Raw genomic sequence first — 12,178 nt, forward strand, 5'->3', positions numbered from 1 at the left:
TTTTCATTTTTTTCTTTTTAACAGAAAATCAGAAGAAACCAGAGCAACTTTCTCATATACATCAGTTGCTCTGGTTGTTGGAGTTTAGCCATACATGGTTTAATTATGTGCAAACTCAACGCTTCTTAAAATAAATATGGCTGTCAGTTGGGGGCATTGGGGAAGTGATGGTCCAGTGGTTAAGCATTGGGCTTGAGACCAGAGGATCCTCAGTTCAAATCCAGAAAATCACTAAGGACCCTTGGGCAGGGTCCTTAATCCCCTAGTTGCTCCCGGTGTGTAGTGGGCACCGTGCATGGCAGCAGCCTGACATTGGGGTAAATGTGAGGCATTATTGTAAAGCACTTTGAGCATCTGATACAGATGGAAAAGCGCTATATAAATGCAGTCCATTTACCATTTCAGTTTTCATTTTGAAAAACCCAGCGAGTCCTTCTGGTTCAACTAGTTTGCCACACTGTAGAACATAAGCCCTCGCATAAGCATTAAGTTTTCCTTCGGGCAAATGTTCAGTTCAAGGAGTAGGTCACTTCCACATGTTCCTGTTCTGTGCATGAATATCCAGCTCAGTCTCACATTTTTTTTCATGCTACCATCACAAAATGAGTCAAATTTTCATGACTTTTTTTTTAACTCGCTATTACTAACCCTACTCCTACCCCCGACCCTAACCTTAACCATAACCTAGCCCTACTCCTTTCCCACACCCTAACCATAACCACCCTGACTCCCCCCGCTTCACTTTTAATTTCGTGCAGCCATCACAGAATGAATTAGAATGAATTTGTGTTGCTGTGACGAAAATGAGGCGCTTTTCATCACAATATCACAAATCAATAGATGAATGTATATTTCGTGCTGCTGAATCTTGCCGCAAGACCAGGTTGGAATATTAGTATTTTTAACCTTTGCTGACAGGCAAAGGTTAAAAATATTGACACTTGCACGTGTCAAGGCACCTTTAAACTCATTGTAAACTGTGCATGAACTGTGTGCAGCTGCATGCAAGTGCATAAAAAATTTTTGAAATGTTCAAAATCTCTGGCACGCGTTAATTTTGTGAACTACACGTGAACATTGCGCACACTGTTTGTCACTGCGAGTCAGTGCGTCTCATTGCTGCAGCACAGCGTATCTGAATGAGATGTTACATCTATAATAAACATAATTTTACAGAAACATTATCTAACACATAAGAAGCAATGACAATGCAACTGTTTTACCAATTCATTACAATATAAATATTATAAATAATTACCTTTGAGATGATTCCAAATGGGGTCTGAACCGTGCAACAAACATCAAAGAAGCTGCAACTGCAGATAATTTCCCTGTGATTCTGGAAGTGATGAGACCATTTTTGCTGTTTTTACCCCATAACTTCCAAGAATTCAGTCATAGATTGTCCAAACTATACCTTTTTGGAATCAATATGATCATACACATAATGTGATATAGGTTTCAGATTGATTGGAGCATTTTAAAAGTTTTACCCCTGTGTAATTATTCAATTGACTGCTATCTGGCTGCATATTGAAAATTCAGGTGGCTAATCGGTTATTTCAAAAGAGCAATGCTTAAGGAGTATTTGTGCCAAATCCGATGCATGTATCACCATTTTCAAGATTCCGCTCTAAATATTCTCTTATCTGCTGTACTATATAGGATTCAAAAAGTGTAAATTACAGAAATATATGGAAATATGCCACAGAACAAACAGTGGTTTTTGAAGGTCAGTGGCACCCCGTATGAGGAATCACACTCACTTTTTCTATCGACAAACTGAGAATTGAGAACAGATATGTCAAAGTTGGCCATTTTTACTACATTTTAATGTAACACAATCTGAGGCCATTTTGACATCAAATTTTGAAATGACCATAATTCAAGTAAAATTTTTGCCTGATGGAAAAAACTAACTTTGCCATTCCCAATCAATCAACTTGAAGGGTATATGATGAAAATTTCATCAAAATCGGAGTTGGTCATCCAGCCACCCCTGTGTGATTTTCTCTGAGACAACTCATTAAAGACAGTAACTAGGGAGTTTGACATTCCCTCAGAAAAGGTCACTTTGCTAAGTTACACTGCAATATGCCACGCTACAGACACTAAAGACATTTAGAAAAATATATTTCCTAAATTCTGGTACACAGGGAACAGCAATACAGGCATCCAGATTTGAGAACATTCTGTAGAGACAGCAAGCACGGCCAAAAGTGAATCATTTAAAAAATTGTCTGATGTTGTTCAGATTGTTTTATGGAGTGAAAAATGTTATGGGTCCAAGTTTTTATGATTGTTCTTCACTTCTGGAAAGTTTCATGGAAATCTGTGTTGGTCACAGAACCTTATACGTTCTCGCTGTAAGGCAAATGTGCTAACCACTAAGCCACAGTGCCGCCGCCCCCCCCCCCCCCCCCCCCGCACCATGGTGGGTACCCCTAAAATTTAATCAGCTCTTCCAACAACAACAAATGCTCCTGAAATCTTGAAATCCGTCTTTTTCTGAGATATCAGACAGACAGGGTGAGGGCTAAACATGAGAACAGGAACCTTTAATTGGTTAACAATAGTCTGATCATAGCCAAAGCTCACTGGTTTAATGGACTTGTTACAGCTCGGATGCTATTGTGTGAAGCAGCACAAATTAATCACACTGAACGAAGCAGAATCCGTCTGGTGCTCTCCAACATTAACAGCTGTATTTCCAATATGGTGTGAACTTGCTAATTAAGTAACAAGAGCTGATTCCAGCAAGAACGGATTGAAAAGAAACTTTTTGCCTCCTCTCAATCAGAGGGGGTATTCTTGAGGGAGCAGGTCATGGGTACCCCTCTTTCCAAAATCCTCTACGCCTCATCCTTCATGTGCGCCTGTTCGTCATGTCCTGTCACCGGACGAGTTACACCTGAACACTCTGCTGCTGCCAAACACCTGGCTCCATCTCCCACTGTCCAAATGAAAAATAAGCATAATCTGCTTTTGTGAGTATCCAGCAAATGAGGGATTTCATGACAAATTGGGCTCGAGTTTATTATGCAAAGGGGAAGACGGCACAAGAACAAATCACCATCAAAATAAAGTAGGTGTAGCGTGTGAACAATTGTGGTAATAACTTTTGTTTGGTTGTTGCTAATTATAGCAGGTACAATTACATCTTTTGCAAAACTATAAATCAAATCCAATCAAATCAATTTTATTTATATAGCATCAAATCACAACAAACAGTTGCCCCAAGGCATACAATAATTACGGAAAAACCCCAACGGTCAAAACGACCCCCTGTGAGCAAGCACTTGGCGACAGTGGGAAGGAAAACTCCCCCCTAACAGGAAGAAACCTCCAGCAGAACCAGGCTCAGGGAGGGGCAGTCTTCTGCTGGGACTGGTTGGGGCTGAGGGAGAGAACCAGGAAAAAGACATGCTGTGGAGGGGAGCAGAGATCGATCACTAATGATTAAATGCAGAGTGGTGCACAAAGAGCAAAAAGAGAAAGAAACACTCAGTGCATCATGGGAACCCCCCAGCAGTCTAAGTCTATAGCAGCATAACTAAGGGATGGTTCAGCTTCACCTGATCCAGCCCTAACTATAAGCTTTAGCAAAAAGGAAAGTTTTAAGCCTAATCTTAAAAGTAGAGAGGGTGTCTGTCTCCCTGATCTGAATTGGGAGCTGGTTCCACAGGAGAGGAGCCTGAAAGCTGAAGGCTCTGCCTCCCATTCTACTCTTACAAACCCTAGGAACTACAAGTAAGCCTGCAGTCTGAGAGTGAAGCGCTCTCTTGGGGTGATATGGTACTATGAGGTCCCTAAGATAAGATGGGACCTGATTATTCAAAACCTTATAAGTAAGAAGAAGAAATTTTAAATTCTATTCTAGAATTAACAGGAAGCCAATGAAGAGAGGCCAATATGGGTGAGATATGCTCTCTCCTTCTAGTCCCCGTCAGTACTCTAGCTGCAGCATTTTGAATTAACTGAAGGCTTTTCAGGGAACTTTTAGGACAACCTGATAATAATGAATTACAATAGTCCAGCCTAGAGGAAATAAATGCATGAATTATTTTTTCAGCATCACTCTGAGACAAGACCTTTCTAATTTTAGAGATATTGCGCAAATGCAAAAAAGCAGTCCTACATATTTGTTTAATATGCGCTTTGAATGACATATCCTGATCAAAAATGACTCCAAGATTTCTCACAGTATTACTAGAGGTCAGGGTAATGCCATCCAGAGTAAGGATCTGGTTAGACACCATGTTTCTAAGATTTGTGGGGCCAAGTACAATAACTTCAGTTTTATCTGAGTTTAAAAGCAGGAAATTAGAGGTCATCCATGTCTTTATGTCTGTAAGACAATCCAATTAGCTAAACTGCAGCTAATTGGTGTGTGTCCTTTTTTTCACCATAAATTTCATAACATTTATATGTTTCAATGTTGTTTTATGGCAACTCAGCACTTTGATAAAGCAATGCCATTTGAAATAATTATTTTTGTTCTTTATTATAAACTGTTTTATTCTTTATTATTTTATATTTCAATAGCCAAGGGACATTTGACGATTTGTTGATTTTCAAGTATTGTAAGTTTTCAAATAATGTTCTGTTGTTAAATAAAGTGATGGAAGGAGAGAAAATGTGTTTTCCTGGCACATTTTTAAAAAATTTCCCACTAATCTGATTAATCGATTAATCGTGTCGAAACCCCATCAGATTCATCGATGTCCAAATACCTCGTAATCGTTTGTTGCAGCCCTAAACTCAACCATGTTATTTCCTGTTAATTATGTATTTTTTTAATGTTAATTTACTGTCTTAATGTATTTAAAAACTGATTAGGTTCTTGTTAATATATACACACTATTATTATTATTATTATTATCATTTTATTATTACTTCTATTTTGTCATTTCATTTTTAAATTTACCACAATGGAAATAAGTGTTTTTATTTCCCCATCACACATAGCCAGAATCACACAGAATAGCGTCAGAATGACGAATCGGTGCACATCCAAAAAGTGGCAGGTTTCAGTTCCAAAATATTGTGACAGCCATCTACATAGTTGGTCAAAATCGGCTGGCAGCCCCAAGTGTGATGCATATGTTCAAAACCCTCCGGGCACCGTCGAGATGGGACACCAATCTGACAGTGGTCTGAGCACCATCTGACCGCAATTTACACCCCCGTCACACATAGCCAGAATCACACAGAGTGGTGTCAGATTTATGAATCGACACACATCCGAAAGGTGTCGGATTTCAGTTCCAAAATGTTATGACAGCCATCTGCGGAAGTCCACACAGTTGATTAAAATTGTCCGGCTGCTCCGATTGTGACGTATGTGTTCGTAATTCTCCAGGCGCCATCATGATGGGGCACCTATCCGATGGCGGTCCATGTGTTACACAAACCCACACACACACACAGCTAAGTGATAATTACAGCCTCACGTGTGTATGCAGAGCACACGTGTGTGTGAAGAAAACAGCGCTCCGGTCTGCCATCCAGACATTTCGGAGATCGGGCAGGCTGCAGCGCCTTTTATGGCAGTTTGACCACAGTCTGTATCATCCACCTGTTGTCTACATGCACTTTGGCAATATTATTATGCCAATATTTGCCGTGTCGGTCATGCTTCCGGGACATGGCTTTACATCTTCTGAAGGTGGCATAAACAGGATCTGAAACGATTTGAGCATGTAGGAACCTCAAGATGGATCGGGCATGGGCATGACCTGCACCTGCCACTTATCCACTTATAATTTCCACCTACCGTTGATATGTATGTGACACTCAGCCATTCATGTGCAGGGGATGTGAACACAGCGCAAACAAACCGAAAGCACCATGTCCACTACAGGTCAATGTGTAGCACATCACACGGCGCTGAAGATCTGGACAGGCTGTTATATCCATAATTGACCTTACAGTACAGATAATATTCCATCCCATGGATGACATAAATAATAATACAATAACATGCTTTTGGAGGGCGGTATGTATTTTCAGAGGCCCAACGTCCATGCCCAGTCACCCAAAATGACAGATATTCACCCCCATCTAACTTGGGCGAATATCTGTCATTGCGGGTGACGGCATGGATGGAGGGACTCAGAAAATGCATACCACACGACAACAGCATGTTATTTGCATTATTATCACTTACTGAGATACACAACACGTAATGCGTACATAAAAAGTTGGCTCACTTTAACTTTTGTCATGTCGGCTGGTGCGCGCTGCTCTCCAAATGTGACAGTGCATCCTCATCAAGCTGGTGCTTTGGCTGTTGTTCATTGTCGTACTATCCATGAGAAAATCATCCAGAATATCCATATTGGGACCAACACACACTTCTCGCCATTTTATCTTTTCCTCTGCGGACAGATTTTTTTTTCCCTCTGTGGACAGTTCTTGGGCTGTGCGAGCTATGACATCATTTGTTTATGCACATCGGGTGGGTATAGCCAGGTAGCATTGACGTAAATCTACGCTACCGGCCTAGCAATGCCTCGGTAAAGTGATAATAATGTGAAATATTGTGCCCATCAGATCTGCAACACCACGGCAGCTGGCGGGCAGGTTGCGCACTTTGTCACACATCACGTCGGAGGCTTAGAGCTGAACGGATCTCACCGCAGTTATTGCTTGACCACATTTAATTCTTTCGGACATATCACGTGGAACTGTTTTGCCTTGACAACATGAATCCCTCCTCCAGGAGCATTTCACAGCACAGTGCGTTAGGAGCCAGGACCACACAGCCTGTGGTGGAATGCTGGAAACAGCGACGCCATACACAAATCCCATGTGATAATCCAACCAGAATTACCAATGTAGCGTTGCGTTGTGGGAAAAAAGAAATTAAAGTTTGCTGGAAAGGCTGCATCTGATGAATAGTGGGAAAGCTCACTGCAAACGTTTAAGCAAAGGTGCCCTTTGACTCGCAGCAAAGGCTCACTGCGTGTGCGTGTACATGCATGTGTGCACATGAGCGAAGGAGTGACTGAATGGGGGTGGGTGACCATACGGATGGACACATATGGTGTGAGTCTGGTTCATATGTTGGTTGTTCTTTGATGTCTAGTTCAGGTCCTGTGCAATGGGAGAACAGACCCCTGCCTCCTACTCTGGTCCCATGTTTGCCATCCAGACATTTGGACATCGGCCAGTCTTCAGCGCCTTTTATGGCCGTCTGACAGCAGTCTGGGTCATCTAAGTGCACTTTGGATGTGATCTGACAGGTGTGCACGAGGCACTCTGTCTGCATTCTGACATGGCTGACCACGCCTCTTTTCCTCCCGACTGCATCTGGATTATGACCATTTTTGCTATGTCGGTCTGCTTCCTGCACATTCTGGCTATGTGTAATGGGGGCTTTTCTTTCTTGTGTCATCCATAAATTATCCATTCTTTGCCCCACAATTTTAGTCCTATCAATGTTCCATTTTGGCGGCATTCATCCTTGACTCAAAGTACATGAGCATACCAAATGGCAGATGTTAGCTCTCCCCAGTTTCTCTGTGATCACAGCTATACACACTCACGCACAGATGCACGAACACAGAGGCCACGTGGCTGTTATAATATAGATGTGGGCGTAGCAGGTTGTGTGATAGGTTATTTTTAAGATATATTTTAGGTGATAGCTTTTAATACAATATATTAATAGTTTAGGAACACCATTTTATACAACTTTAATAATATATTATAAATGTTAGCATTTAAAAAAGATAATGATATAAGAACACTTGAATCTGGTGAGAATTATGCACATTGTCTTGAGAAGTTCTGATTCCCAGAGTGAAAGTAAATTAAGTGCCTCAGTAGTTTGATGGATGTGTTCCTTAAAATTAGTTTGAAGTTCACTCAGTATAAGTGGGCATTCAATAAATGTCTTCCAATTCAATACATTTAAAACATTTCAAATCACGTAAAATGAAGACAGTACAGCAGGAACAAAGGAGAAGAAGGAAGATATTAAACATTATGTACAATGCATCAGTTTAGGGGGTTGAGAAACCAACTGTAAATTTTGAAAGTTGTAATCTAATAGCCAAGTGGCCTCTGTGTGTATATATGCATGTGTGTGGCTTTGATCACAGAGAAACTGGGGAGAGTTGACATTTTGCCGTTTGGTATGTATTTTGGGTCAACGATGAATGAATATGAATTTGAATTTATTAGATACCCATGTAACAAAATTTCACTCATATACAACACAAAACTCAAAGTAGTCAATGAAAAAAAAGTAAGAAAAAAATAAACAATGTACACGGTGCCTAAAGGCCTAGGCAGAAGCAAAGTTTATCAAGGCCTACATCCCTCCATGAAACCAAATCAAACCAGGTATACGAGGTATCTTATAAAACTAACCGGCAGTTTTATAAAAAAAAAAAAACTATATGGATTTGAATGACATGCGATTACACCAATCATGCTTGAACCCTCGTGCGCATGCGTGAGTTTTTTCACGCGTGTCGGTGACGTCATTTCCCTGTGGGCAAGCTTTGAGTGAGCACTGGTCCAGCCCTATCTGCTGAATTCCTTTGTTTGAGACGCTGCTCGAGACGGCGCGCGTTGCTTTATCAAACGTTTTTCAGGACCTGTGAGGGATATCCGAGTGGACACTATTCGAGAAATTCAGCTTGTTTTCTGTGAAAAGTTTAACGGCTGATGAGAGATTATGGGGTGTTTCTGTCGCTTTAAGGACTTCCCACGGAGCGGGAAGTTGAAATCATCCTAATTTAAGGCTCTGTTGACCCAGGACGTCGTCAGAGAACAGAGAAGATTCAGAAGAGGCCAGCATGAGGAGTTTATGCGGACATTCCACTGTTAAAGGTCAGTTTGTAATGAAAGACGTGTGCGCAAATTTGCCGAGTCGTTTCCGTGACGACGCCGCAAATCTGTGTGCGCCGCGACAGGAAAAACACCTCCGTGTTGAAAACCATTTGTAAAATTCATGCGGCTTTTGATGGCTTTCAACAAGTGAGTAACTGAAAAATTGTTTAACAGTTGGGCATGTTCCAACTTGCCCGTTAAGGTTTCCAAGGAAGGCGTTTTTCCTGTCGCGACCCCCCGCGGTCGGGTGTGGCCCGACATGCGACTTTGCCTGCACATTCTTTCAATTCAAACCACCGCTGCGGTGGTTTGAATCATATTTGTCTAATAGATTACAATTTGTTCATGTAAATGGGGAATCTTATTCACAGACTAAAGTTAATTATGGAGTTCCACAAGGTTCTGTGCTAGGACCAATTTTATTCACTTTATACATGCTTCCCTTAGGCAGTATTATTAGACGGTATTGCTTAAATTTTCATTGTTACGCAGATGATACCCAGCTTTATCTATCCATGAAGCCAGAGGACACACACCAATTAGCTAAACTGCAGGATTGTCTTACAGACATAAAGACATGGATGACCTCTAATTTCCTGCTTTTAAACTCAGATAAAACTGAAGTTATTGTACTTGGCCCCACAAATCTTAGAAACATGGTGTCTAACCAGATCCTTACTCTGGATGGCATTACCCTGACCTCTAGTAATACTGTGAGAAATCTTGGAGTCATTTTTGATCAGGATATGTCATTCAAAGCGCATATTAAACAAATATGTAGGACTGCTTTTTTGCATTTACGCAATATCTCTAAAATCAGAAAGGTCTTGTCTCAGAGTGATGCTGAAAAACTAATTCATGCATTTATTTCCTCTAGGCTGGACTATTGTAATTCATTATTATCAGGTTGTCCTAAAAGTTCCCTAAAAAGCCTTCAGTTAATTCAAAATGCTGCAGCTAGAGTACTGACGGGGACTAGAAGGAGAGAGCATATCTCACCCATATTGGCCTCTCTTCATTGGCTTCCTGTTAATTCTAGAATAGAATTTAAAATTCTTCTTCTTACTTATAAGGTTTTGAATAATCAGGTCCCATCTTATCTTAGGGACCTCGTAGTACCATATCACCCCAATAGAGCGCTTCGCTCTCAGACTGCAGGCTTACTTGTAGTTCCTAGGGTTTGTAAGAGTAGAATGGGAGGCAGAGCCTTCAGCTTTCAGGCTCCTCTCCTGTGGAACCAGCTCCCAATTCAGATCAGGGAGACAGACACCCTCTCTACTTTTAAGATTAGGCTTAAAACTTTCCTTTTTGCTAAAGCTTATAGTTAGGGCTGGATCAGGTGACCCTGAACCATCCCTTAGTTATGCTGCTATAGACGTAGACTGCTGGGGGGTTCCCATGATGCACTGTTTCTTTCTCTTTTTGCTCTGTATGCACCACTCTGCATTTAATCATTAGTGATCGATCTCTGCTCCCCTCCACAGCATGTCTTTTTCCTGGTTCTCTCCCTCAGCCCCAACCAGTCCCAGCAGAAGACTGCCCCTCCCTGAGCCTGGTTCTGCTGGAGGTTTCTTCCTGTTAAAAGGGAGTTTTTCCTTCCCACTGTAGCCAAGTGCTTGCTCACAGGGGGTCGTTTTGACCGTTGGGGTTTTACATAATTATTGTATGGCCTTGCGTTACAATATAAAGCACCTTGGGGCAACTGTTTGTTGTGATTTGGCGCTATATAAAAAAATTGATTGACTGATTGATTCAATTGAACATAGGTTGAAGAGGATTTGCAAATCATTGTATTCTGTTTTTATTTACATTTTACACAACATCCCAACTTCATTGGAATTGGGGTTGTGTTTTTGGAGAAATTAGTGATACAACAATGAACAATGGATGTTGTGCTGCAATGCACCATGAGAGTTTGGGGTTTTGAGGATTTAAATGTTGTTATTGCAGTTCATGTTAGTTTAACAGCGCTGTTAGTGTTATTGATTTATTGTATTTTTGTTGTTCAGTAGGGCCTCAAGCCTCAACACTGCATTTAATCTATTATTAGACTCAATTGGCTTTGCTCAAAATGTAAATGAGTCCACCCACCACTTTAATCATATCTTAGATCTTGTTCTGACTTATGGTATGGAAATTGAAGACTTAACAGTATTCCCTGAAAACTCCCTTCTGTCTGATCATTTCTTAATAACATTTACATTTACTCTGATGGACTACCCAGCAGTGGGGAATAAGTTTCATTACACTAGAAGTCTTTCAGAAAGCGCTGTAACTAGGTTTAAGGATATGATTCCTTCTTTATGTTCTCTAATGCCATATACCAACACAGTGCAGAGTAGCTACCTAAACTCTCGTCGTATCTCGTCAATAGATTTACATCCTCATTGAAGACAACTATGAATGCTGTAGCTCCTCTGAAAAAGAGAGCTTTAAATCAGAAGTGCCTGACTCCGTGGTATAACTCACAAACTCGCAGCTTAAAGCAGATAACCCGTAAGTTGGAGAGGAAATGGTGTCTCACTAATTTAGAAGATCTTCACTTAGCCTGTGTGTGGAGAAAAGATTATGTTGTTTTGCCCCTGTCTTAAAGTAACCCTAATGATGTACTTGTTATTATTACACTGAATTTGTTTTTGTAGCCACTAACGACTGGGAGTGAAGCATGCTGGGGTCATTCTGAACTGGGCGTGAAGAGCTGGGGTCATTATGTTTTTGCAAGAGGAAATAACTTTCAGATGCCTGTTGATTAGAGGAATTATGTGCACCTGGGAGTTTGAGATGGCCACTCACCCTCCCTTCGCGCACACACTAGAAAAGAGGGGGCAGAGCCATGCTCCGATAGAGTCTGCTGCGGGTTCCGTACGAACGCCCAGCCGGTTGACAAGCGCACTCTGCCGAAGGTGTTGGCTCTCCACCTTAAAGGCGTCACGGTAAGAGAGAAAGAGATATTTTATGCGCTGCAACCACTTGTGTTTGATGTAACTGCTTTTGTGGGGAATAAACATACGCCTGTTTGTTCTAGCAAAATGCAGTCTGTGTGATCATTTCTGTGTGCCGATCTGACCGAACCTTGTTTCAAAACAGCCTGGTAAAAGAGTCTGTTGCTCTATAAAAAAGCCCTCCGTAAAGGTAGGACATCTTACTACTCATCACTAATTGAAGAAAATAAGAACAACCCCAGGTTTCTTTTCAGCACTGTAGCCAGGCTGACAAAGAGTCAGAGCTCTATTGAGCTGAGTATTCCTTTAACTTTAACTAGTAATGACTTCATGACTTTCTTTGCTAATAAAATTTTAACTATTAGAGAAAAAATTACTCATAACCATCCCAA

Source organism: Thalassophryne amazonica, chromosome 10, assembly GCF_902500255.1.
Source record: "Thalassophryne amazonica chromosome 10, fThaAma1.1, whole genome shotgun sequence".
In the NCBI taxonomy this organism is placed as follows: Eukaryota; Metazoa; Chordata; class Actinopteri; order Batrachoidiformes; family Batrachoididae; genus Thalassophryne; species Thalassophryne amazonica.